Source organism: Petaurus breviceps, unplaced genomic scaffold, assembly GCF_028583685.1.
Source record: "Petaurus breviceps papuanus isolate PSGF00001 unplaced genomic scaffold, PetGlider_PUasm1.0 98, whole genome shotgun sequence".
Classification (NCBI taxonomy): Eukaryota; Metazoa; Chordata; class Mammalia; order Diprotodontia; family Petauridae; genus Petaurus; species Petaurus breviceps.
In genome coordinates this window covers 19,218,926-19,230,798 of record NW_027187460.1, presented here as the reverse complement: position 1 = coordinate 19,230,798, position 11,873 = coordinate 19,218,926, and the positions used below count along the sequence as shown (strand labels likewise).

Sequence of the window (11,873 nt, the reverse complement as noted above, 5' to 3'; positions counted from 1 at the left end):
TGAAAGGAGTGGATCATACCTCCCAATTTTGTGAATGTCTTTTTGTGAGGCAAGAAAGAGAAGATTTTGATGAGGGATGGCTATTAGGTTCAGCAGGGACTCTGATCTTATCTTAAGACCAGAACCTTCGATTCAGTCTGGAAAGAATTCAGCTCAGCCTTACTTGGAGTCATTTGTAAAAGTTTATTTTACTCCTTATAGCAGGCAAGGATCCTTAGGGGACCTGCAACCTTAAAGGGGTAGAATTAGGATTTATATAGAATCATCCATAGTAGAACCCCTGCCAATTATGCTAACTAGGTAATAAAGGGTGGCTTTAGGGAGGAGTTAAAGTGGGGCTAAGGTGGAGCCAGTGTTTAAAGGGACATACACCTTGATGTAACTGCTCAGTCTTTGATGTAATTGCAAAGTCGTAGTACCCATGATTCACTGGAAAAAAAGCCCAGGGGGAGGGGGCTACCTAGAGGTGTGGTTTTAGGCTTGAAACTTCACTAAGTCAGCTAGAGGTCAAGGGCTGATGGAGAAGTGCCCAGTCTGCCACCATCAGTGTCATGCTTGACAGGATTGATGTTTGGGAACCAAGGTTAGGGAAAGATAATTGCTTAAGGAGTTAACCTAGAAAGGGGATATTGAAGGATTCATGGGTGCAAGGAGGCACTATGCATAGGGGGAGATAATAGTCGCCTAAGCTAGAATGTTTATAGATACTTTTATGAAGGATTGATAGGTATAGCTTGTTAGTGTTTCAAAGGTTAAGATAAACAATTCATGAGTTGTTTCTGGGCAGAGTTAATTCGTTGAAGCTAGGCAGAGTGCAGGTAGGGGGAAGGGGCAGAGTTAATGTTCTGTGACTGGGTGGGGGGTAGTGTGATTTTACAGACTGGTTTTACAAATTGATATTACAAAGTTTTACAAATTGATGTTACAAATGTAGATCCCAAGCACCCCATCATTAGTGATGTTACAAATTGGTATTACAAATTGAGTTTACAAATAGATTTTACAAACATAGATCTCAAGCACCCCATCAATTTCATCTTAAAAGAATGATTAAGCCCCAAATTCAGGGTCCAAAGCTCAGTTATATTCTTCTATCCTGTGTGAACCAACCTAACTGAAAAATCCCATCCATGTCAATACCTTTTGACCCATCATCTGAGCGTATAAAAATCTTTGCATGGTGGTGGGGTTTGGGGTGGCAAGCAGGAAATTCAGTCACTCTGAACTGGAGTACTGATCCAAACTAATATCACACACTCATGATTGACTATTCATAGGGTCTACCTTATCCCCCAGTAATTGGGAACCTAGGGCCAGGGTCAATGTTTGCTATTTGGGTTACCAGTCCAGTGTATTTCCTGGTTGCTCATTGATGCCTGCCCCTTTGTGTTCCTGAAATAACTTTACTTACCCTAAGTCTTTATTATAGAGTCACCTCCTGAACAATTAGATGAAATGATCTATATTTGACTTGACTTGAACAGAAATGTAAAAACTAAAGATCTTCCACCACTACAACTCCTAATTCAAGTTGTACTAGAAGAAAACAGCAATCTGTTTCTTTCTTTAAAATCCCCCAAAACCATGGTCTCCCTTAGAGGGATATTCAATAAAATAGTCAATTTTTACAGAAATTCTTAAGGTGATAAGGTGTAATGCAGTGGTATCAAACCCACATAGAAAGAATGGCCACTAACCTCCATACATATTGATCCATGTAGGTCACATATTGACTTAGAAAATGACATATTAACATAATCAATGTTCCATTGTATTCTTGTTTATTTTATTAAATACTTGCCAATAAAATTTTACTCTGGTTAAGGGGGGCACTTTAGAGTGTTTCACACTTCCAGTGTAGAGCTGGATCAATTCAGTTCAATTCAATAAACATTAATTAAGCACTTACTATGTGCCAGGCACTGTGCTGAGCTGGGTTGGAATGGGAGTGAGAACACTAAACTAACAGTAGACTCAAGCCTTGGCTCTGCCACTTCCTAGATGAGTGACTTTGGTTAAGTCTCTTGACCTCTCAGAGATTGTTTGCTCATTTATGACATGTGGATAGTAGCCAATCAATCAAACACAATTTATCCCCTAATCTGTGCCAGGCACTATGCTAGGCATTAAGATTACAAAGACAAAAATTAAATTGTCCCTACCTTCAAAGGGTTTACATACTTTAAAGGGAAAGAATGTGTAACCAGGCACTCAGTCTTACTTGCATAAGACTCTCCTTATTGGCAGAATGTCCAGTGTTACATGTCTACATTAGAAGTAGAGTTGACAATCAGTGTTACATGCCTGTATTAGAGGTAGAGTTGACAAGAGATTGGAAGAAAAGAGATCCTGGTGTTCCCGCTTTCAGCTTGGAGAAAGAAGACATATGGTTCCAGATTCTCTTCAGGGAAAGGTCTCTGAAGGGAAAGAGAGAGACTGGGAAGAAATCAACCTTTAGACAAACTACTGCCTAGATCATGTCTAGGACAATTTTCCTTGGGATGGACTGAGATATCTTGTTCCTAGGGGAAGGTTTCATTCTCTCTACCTATTGTCTGGTATATTCCCATTTGTATAAGATCTCTAATTTCTATTTACTATTGACTTGGATAAATGGATTTGCTTCCCAGTTTCTCAATTGTTATATAGGGTTTTTGTGTGTGGCATTTGGTGAGAAGGTTGTCAAACCTTTGGACTTTGGACCTATTAAGGGACTGAATCATGTAGATATGTATATAACTGACATGGTCAAAATATACACACACAAACATAATATCTTACATATAAAAATATATACAAAATAAATGCATGGTAATTGGGGGCTATAAAGTGTAAATAGAAATGTAAGCTATTATTAAAGCAACCACTCTGACATACTCCCCACCCTAAATTAGCCATCTTGGAGGAGCAGCTAAGGAAGGAGGGGGGAGACAACCAAGGCAGGGACAGAGCCCAAAACCCACTTAAAGACTGTGAGTTGGGGGCAGTTGGGTATTTGAGCCCTGGGAGATCGAAGGAACATCTGCTGACCAGGAATGCCAGACCTATCTGTGCTGTGAAGAGCAAAGAGTGGTGGAAGCAAGAAGGAACCAGCACATGCCCAGTGAATGCAGAAGCAGTGGGGCAGAAAGCCCCTGACTATGGGCACTTACAGGAGGTTGGAGGTTTGGTTTTGGTTTCAGGCTAGAGGGGAAAACTAAAGATCTAGGGCAAGAGGCACTATGGAAATAGAGATGACTGGGGTTCATCTTTAGAGGATATTGAAGTAAAGAAACCCCAAAAGAGTAATGTTAACTGTCAAATGCCCAAAAAGAATTTATAGAAAATCTTTAAAAAGACTTTACAAATTAAATGGCAGAGATGGAGAAAAAAACTAAAAAAAAAAAAGAATAATCCAAGAAAAACAACAAGGGTATGAAAGGAAAGTCAACCAACTAGAAAAGAAGATCTAGAATCATAAGGAAGAAAATGACACTTTGAAAATTAGAATTGGGCAAAGTGAAACCAGTGAAATTATAAGAGATCAAGAAATGATTAAACAAAATATGAATAATGAAAAAAATAGAAGAGAAAGTGAAACATCTTATAAGAAAAACAACAGATCTGGAGAACAGATCAAGAAGAGAAAATATAAAAATAATCAGACTAACTGAAAGTCATGATCAAAAAAAGAATTTTGATACAATAATACAAGAAATAATTAAAGAAAATTTTCCTGAAGCATTAAAACAAGGGAGGAAAGTAGAAATAGAAAAAATCCATCTATCACCACTTAAAAGAGATCCTATGAGGAAAAGTCATAGGAATATAATAATCAAATTCTGAAACCCCCAGCTCAAGGAAAAAAAAATATTAAAAGCATCAAGTGGTACCACTATTAGAATTACACAAGACCTAGCAGTAGAGACATTAAAGCACCACAGATCTTGGAACACAACATATCAAAGAGCAAAAGAACTGGGATAACAGTCAAAAACATCATGCCCTATAAAGTTAAGTACTATCTTGAACAAAAAATGGACATTTGATAAGCTCTCAGACTTTTAAGACTTTGTTTTTAAAAGTCCTGAACTTAATAGATGATTCAACATAAAAGAACCAATAGAAATATAAAGTACATAACAAAGACTGATTATAAGGGATCCATAAGGACAAACTGTTTACTTTTTATATATGTAAAATGTATGTGTAAGATTCTTATTAATAGTTGGGTGGTTCATAAGAAAGATTGGGGTAAACCTGAACATGACATGAATTTAAAAAGTAAAACCATTTAAGAACAGTTTAAAAAAATAATTATTTTATACAAATGAGGTATAAGAGGAAGAACTGATACACAGGAATTAAATGGGGAAGGAGGGCTGGTAGTTCTGGTAAACTACTTTCATCAGGAATAGGTTTAAGAGGGAAATATATGCATATATATAAAGGAGTATAAAAGTCTTCTAAATTCAGAAGAAATAAAACAGTAGAAGAATAGGGAGTGGGGAGAGGACAAGGGAGGGATCATTAGAGGGGATGAGAAAGGAATAGGTAAATAGGAATATAAAAGGGTATTTAGATTTATGGGTTAGGAGACAAGCACAAAAGACCCATGATGGAAAGGGATATCCACATCCAGAGAAAGAACTACAGAGTCTGAATGAAGATTGAAGCAAAGTACTTGCTCTCTCTTGCTCTTTTGCATTTTGTTTTGTCCCTTCTTTCTCATTGTTCACTCCATTGGTTATAATCCTTCTTTACAACTTCACTAATGTTTAAAGTGAAGGTATTTGTAGAACCTATATTTGATTGCATGCCACCATGGTGGGGGGAGAGGGGAGAAAAGGGAGGGGGAGAAAATTTGAAACTCAAGGAATTGTGGAACTGAATGTTGTAAACTAAAAGTAAATAAATATATATTTTTTTAATATTTATGGGAATGGGAGAATAGGGGAGGGATCCTTGGAGGGGGAGGTATGCAAGTGATAGGAGGACAAGATATTGGGTAAAAGTAAAGTAGAGGAGACGGGAGGGATAGGAAACAGGCGATATGCCCAAACATAAAAGCAAGTCAGCAGTAGAATAGGTTTGGGAAAGTATATGTCTATATGTGTATATATATATATATATACATACATACATATATATGTATGTATGTGTGTGTATGTATATATCTATAACTATGGAGAAATGTATCTAAGCTTTATTATAGCCTTCTGGGGGTGGGGGAGGATATGTATATATGTTTAGCTATAGGGAAACATATCTAAACTTTATTGTGGCCTGGGGGTTTGGAGGGAGGGGAAAAAAAGAACAAAGGAGAAAAGTTCATAACAGAGAACAAAAGAAAACTCACAATGAAGCAAAGAAAAGATGGACAATTCTCAACATATGAGTATTATTTATCATACAGGCTTTCTTGAAATAAAAATTTATTGTTACATATTTTGAATCCTCTCTATGTTCTGCTATGCACATAATATGTTTTTTTCTTTCTAATTTTGTATTCAAGTTCCAATATTTAAGTTTATGATATGTTTTTGTTTCTTTTCTCTATTCTGTATTTGTGCTCTGGCATTTGAGCTTAAAATAAAATTTTGGAAAAAAAAAGAAAAACAAGAAACAAAGGCTCATCTCCTCCCACCCCCCACCCCCCAGTGACGTTGTACCCTTGAATATGCTCTCCAGCACTGGCTTTATCCATTCTCTCACATACTTCAACAAACTGATGGTAGATCAGGAGTCAGAATATTCCTTACTCGCTACTGCCACATCCAGATTCTCCCTTTATTTCCACCACTTAGAAATCTCTCCTCCTTTGAAGCCCATTTAATCAAAATTTTCCTGTCCTTATACTGAGGGATTTCAATATTGACATTAATATTCCCTGTAATTCCCTAACCATCTAATTCTTCAACCTCCTTAAATCCCATGACCTACTCCTTATATCCACTTCAGACAATCAAAAAATATTTATTAAGAGGCTGCAATGGGGGCAGCTAAGTGGTGCAGTGGAAACAGGAGGACCTGAGTTCAAATCCGGCCTCAGACACTTAACACAAAAACTAGCCATGTGACCTTGGGCAAGTCACTTAGCCCCAATTGCCCCACAAAAAGAAAAGAGCCTACTACATGCTAGACCCTGTGCCTAATAATTAGGAAACAAAGAAAGTCCAAAAAATGGTCCCTGCTCCCAAGGAGATGAAACGTGCAAATAGTTGTGTATGAACAAGATATCTATCTATCTACACACACACACAAGCATATTGTGTGTGTGTGTGTATGTGTGTGTGTGTGTGTAAAATACAAAATCTTCTGTTGGTTGCTTAAGGACCTGCATAATATCTAGCCCTCCCCATCACCACTTTTTCAATCTTCTTGCACCTCACATCCCTTCTCCACATTGACACTGGCTTGCTTGCTGTCTCTTAAAACAGTCATTCCATCTCTCTGTTCTGGGGCATTTTCTCTAGCCGTTCTCCATATTTGGAATGATCTTCCTCCTCATCTCTATCTTCTGGCTTCCTTCAAATCCCAGCTAAAAATCCCACAATCTAGAGGAACCCTTTCTCAATCTCTCAAAATTTTAGTGCTTTCTCTCTGTTGATTATCTCCTTTTTACCCTGTATATGACATATTTGTACTTATTTGTTTTCATGCTATCTCCCTTAGTAGAAGGTGAGCTCCTCAAGGGCAGGAGCTTCATTTTATCTTTCTTCACATCCCCAGCAATTACTTAGCACAGTGCCTGGCACATAGTAGGTGCCTAAGAAATGCTTATTAACTGACTGAAAATGCTTGTAGTCAAGAGATGGCCCCACACACAGGAATGACATTGAATCTCACTTTTACCTTCAAGTATTTCACATTTTGGTCTAGGGTCCATAGTGAGTACAGTGCCTTTCATGTAATAGGTACTTAATAAATGTGTGAGTTGAGATGAATTGAATCAAAGGTTAATGGGATAAAATCAACCATAAAATACAAGAGCAGTGAAGAATGGATTAGGAAAAAAAATAGATGCATTCATGTGATACACTTAAAACATAAAATTTTAAAAGAGTAAAAATATGGATCTAATTCCTTTGAACAGAATATTGGCAAAATTAAATATGAAATTCCTTTGGTAATTACCTAATGGAAATCTCAAGGAGCATAACCTAGGCCACCTTTATAGAAATTGATCATATAAAGAACTATCAAAGACAATTCATAACTAAATATTAAAAATTGGAAATGTTAAATGAGTCTTTTATGTATTGTATCACAATTTAAAATGTTATAAATAAGGAAAGTATGAATAAAATAAACAATTTAAATGGTCACTAAATAATTTTGTCCTAAATAACTAGTGGTTCAAAGAACAAATCCAAGAAACAATAGTGACGCTAAAGAAAATTATAACACTTATATAACATACCAAAATTTATGAGATTCAGATAAAATGAGTCCTTAGTAGGAAATGTATATGCATATATATGCATATAAAAATAGATAATAAGGTAACTAATTAGGTATGCATCTTTTAAAAAATTAGAAAAATCAACAAATGAATAATCTTGATAAAAGAACAAAAGTAGACATGAAATTCAAAATAGGGATAAATAAAATTGAAAACAAAAGACTTCATCAAATAAACAAAGAGTTTGTTTTAAAAAATATATAAATCAGGTTAATTAATGATTAGTTAATATTATGTTTTAAAGAAAGAGGCAATGTAGTATATCAAAAAAGAGCACTGGCTTTGAAGTAAAAAAGAAAAACTGAGTTCAAATCTTAGTGCTGAGAATTAGTCCCTATGTACTCCCTGGGCAACTTAACCTCCCTGTATCTTGTTTTCCTCTTTTGTAAAATAAGAGTTGAACTAGAAGGTCTCTAAAGTCTCTTCCAGGACATAGGGAGTAATCCTAATAGGAGAATTAATAATAAATAGAGAGGAATTAAAATAATATCAATGGCTTCAACAACAAAAATTGCTAAAAGATAAAAATGAATGAATATTCACCAAACACAAACATATAACTAACAAATTAGGAAATAAAGAATCTAAATACCCCAACCTCCAAAAGAAAACAAGGAAATTATAAATGAATTCATAAAGGAAAAAAAAATTTAAACCTTTGGTTCAGATGATTTTGTAAGTTGTTTATGTCAAGCCCTTAAATAATAAATATTTCCTGTGCTAAATAAACCTAAATAATGAAAAAGAATGAAATTCAGAATAATAATTAAAGAGGGCTTGTTCTATGAAATAAATTTTATCCTGATATCCAAATCAGAGGAAAATTAGACAGGAAGTGAAAATTATAGAATAATTTCACTAAAGTCAGTTGATACAAAAATATTAAATACAATATTAGCAATAAGGCTACAGGAATATTTTCAAAAAATTATCCATTTTGTCCATGTTAAATGTATAGCAGTCACTGGAGAGTCTTAATGTTGCATCTTTTATTTTCAATTTTGCTATTTAAATATATTCCAATCTTTAATGTAAGTGTATAGTCACTTGGTTAACAGAATAGTGGGGAAGAAAAAAGAAATCCTATGAAATGGGGATTGAATCAATTTGACAAAGATATGAAATATTATGAAAATCTTCACATTTTGAACCTTACACTAAATGAGAGGAGAAAAACCTGAATTAATTTACTTCTTTATGGGGAAGAATATGTTTTAAAATGTAGAATGCTTCAAAATGTGTCTTACTTGTGTACAGGCCCTACCAATCTTCTCTATATCTTTCTACTTTTAGTATATGAGCCGCTGAAGTATATCCTCTCAGTACTTTTTAAGGCATTACAAAGAGGTTTGGGGGTTCAAGGAACTTAGGTTAGTTTATTCTTGCCTGCACAAAGGAATAGTAAGGTGACTTGGGCTGGAAGATTGAGAGACAGCGATGGGGTCCCACCATCAATGTTCATGAGGGACCTAAGGGGCTTATGAACTGAGTGCCAGAATGATGTCATCAGCAATCAGGAGCATCTGGGGAACATCTCCATAGGTATAAGGTATCCCTCTTCAATTTGGGCTCTATATGAGACCTCTTTCATCACTATGGTGAGCATTTTGGGGCAGTCACATACATAAATCAGCTCCCACCCAAGTAGGGTGCAGAGCAGTCCAGCATGGCACACTGCATATAGTAAGAGACATCCCTCCTGATGACTGTATAAGGGACTTACTAAGTTGGCTCCAGAGCTGCTTTTTTGAGCTAAATGGACAAAGGATACTCGGGGAGGAAAGAGAGAAAGATCTTGGAAACTGAAGACATGTAAAAGAAGCCACCTTTTCAGAATATACCCAATTTCCAGTTTTTTCTCCTAAAGATTATGTAAAAAGGACATTCCCTTAGGTAAGATCTGACCCTGTCTTCTGGTTTGAGCTAAGATATTATCTCACTCCCAGATGAATGCACTTTTATATTACTTGGTATGACTTCTTTGCTTTCTGCTGGCTGTTTTGCTTTAATAGTGTGTTTATTTACTGTTTGATATGATGATCTTTTGTATAACCAGTATTTGATCATTTGTTGACAAATATAAGCTAAGGGCCACCAAGTCCCTTAGAAGCTAACAGAGAAATAGCTTTCCTTTTGAAGCCAGACTCTAAACTCAACATATATTTGAGGTGAGGCAAATAGCCCAATATCATTCTCAGTGAGTATTTGTCCTGGGGCCTTATTGTGCCCCCAAACCTCCCCATCTATTATGCTTGGCTCTCCTTTCCAGAGAAGTGGGACAGTATTCAAATCATTCCTCTCTATTGCAATCATGAACCCACAGCTATACATTTAAATGACTCATGTAGGCATATCTATTTTACACGTCTTCCTGCTTTATGCTGATTGAATACTTATGATCAGATATATTAAACAAGATCGTCTCCATTACATGTCTCAAGAACTCTAATCATTTGGATTTATAGATGAGAAACATCTTGTTGGATGAGAGCCTTTAAGTATTTCACACTACCAAATCAAATTTTTTTATATAATCAACAAACAATAAGTATATCATGCACTTATTTGTAAGATAGTAAATATGTGATCTACTCTAGAATTTCACTACCAAAAACCTACCTGTTCCCCACTTATACTTCAGTTGAAGATGCAATGCCCATTATACACATAGATGATTTTCTTTTTTTTCCCCTTTTTGCAAAGGGGAAGGTAGGGCAATTGGAGTTAAGTGATTTGCCTAAGGTCACATAGCTTTGTGTTAAGTGTCTGAGGCTGGATTTGAATTCAGGTCCTCCTGACTCCAGGGCCAGTGCTCTATTCACTGAGCTACCAAGCCACCCCACATAAATGATTTTCATAATAAAATTTGTATTAATGGGAAAGTAAATTTGTAGGTCAGTACTTGGTGTTCTCTGCATCACTTTTTTGGTATAGTAATAAGGTCTAAATTTTGTTGTTGTTTTTTCCCCCACACCTTTGGTAACTTCCTGTATCTCAGATCTTGTGAAATGATCATTCAAGAGTCAGGAATGGAGAACCTGTGACTTCAGGCCACATGTGGCCCTCTAGGTCTTCAAGTGAGGCCCTTTGACTGAATCCAAACTTCACAGAACAAATCCCCTTAATAAAAGGATTTGTTCTGTAAAACTTGGACTCGGTCAAAAGACTACACCCAAGGACCTAGAAGGTCACATGTGGCCTTGAAGTCACAGGTTCTCCATCCCTGCTCAAGATCCTCATAATTGCGTCACCTCTAGCCTAAATCAACTTTATGTATATGTGATCTAATTTGGCTGCTTTCCTTCGCCATTCTTTTAATAGTATTTCCACTTTCTCTATAAGTACATCTAAGACTGTGAAGCCAAAATCTAACCAAGTACAATAACTTCATTATCTGTGGTGGTGAATGGAAAGGTATGTTATAAAAAAAATTATAGATATTTTCCTTTTTCTTCTGATATGTTCTATCATTTTCATCCATAAATGTCCTCAGGATGTCTTTTCTGCATTGGATCTCTCACCAAGCTTTCTATACACTCTTTTTACCTTCTTCTATTACTCTGTTTCGAGGGGAAAAAAAACCTTCCATCATCTTTCTCCATAAGATTTTACAAACAAATTTATATTCTAACACAATATTGCCTTTGGTTTTTGTTTCTTCTTTCTTGTCAAGTAAATCAGGTGTTTGCTTTTTTAAGCTTGTTTAATCATTATGGTAATTGATTTATATCACTTAAACTTCTATATGAAAATATTAAAGTTCTTGTCTGTGTCCTTTCTTCTTCCCATTGCCATTTTTCATTATAAACAGATTGTTTGAATAGGTCAAGACTGAGTTGTTTCGAATTGTGTGTCATATCTTTTTCTCATTTTTTTTATCCTTTCCTCTAGCTTTGTAAAAAAAAAATAGGTCTTTTCTCTAACAAGTTTGTGGTCTAATAGTGTAATGACTTAGGAATAATTCCCACATTAGTAAAGAATCATTTTCTTTCCATTAAAATACAATTTTATCTTTTGTGATATTACTTGGAACTTACCGTGTTCAACTCCTACTGATTCAACTCCTACTTTCTCAAAGAAAGTACTCATAATATTTAGGTAGGAGACTTTTTCATTCCTTTTCTTGATCCATGTTTTCTAATGTCTTTATTAAGCCATTACCAGCTATTAAAGCCTTACAACAAATAAATTCATCATACTAGATTTTCACACCTATCAGGGAGACTTGAACACATGGAACACAAGATACAGAAATTAGGGAGGGTCAAGAAACACACAAGTGGGTCACCATAGTGTAATGGGAATGCAAATTTGGAAGATCTTCCCTGCCCCTAGGCTAAAGTGCACCTGAAGCCTGGGGAGGGAGGCTTGTTTTTCAGTAGATACTTTTTGATTGGCCAGTGGGTCAATAAGGTTGTTACATTCTCTG

General features: G+C 35.8%; 1 non-coding gene across 1 annotated transcript; it reads right to left on the bottom strand.

Annotated features, from left to right (window-relative positions):
* Nucleotides 1–8,659: 8,659 nt before the first annotated feature.
* LOC138156146 (U6 spliceosomal RNA) lies at nucleotides 8,660–8,763 on the bottom strand. The gene has a single exon (XR_011167085.1). It is a non-coding gene; the product is annotated as a U6 spliceosomal RNA (small nuclear RNA).
* Nucleotides 8,764–11,873: the final 3,110 nt, after the last annotated feature.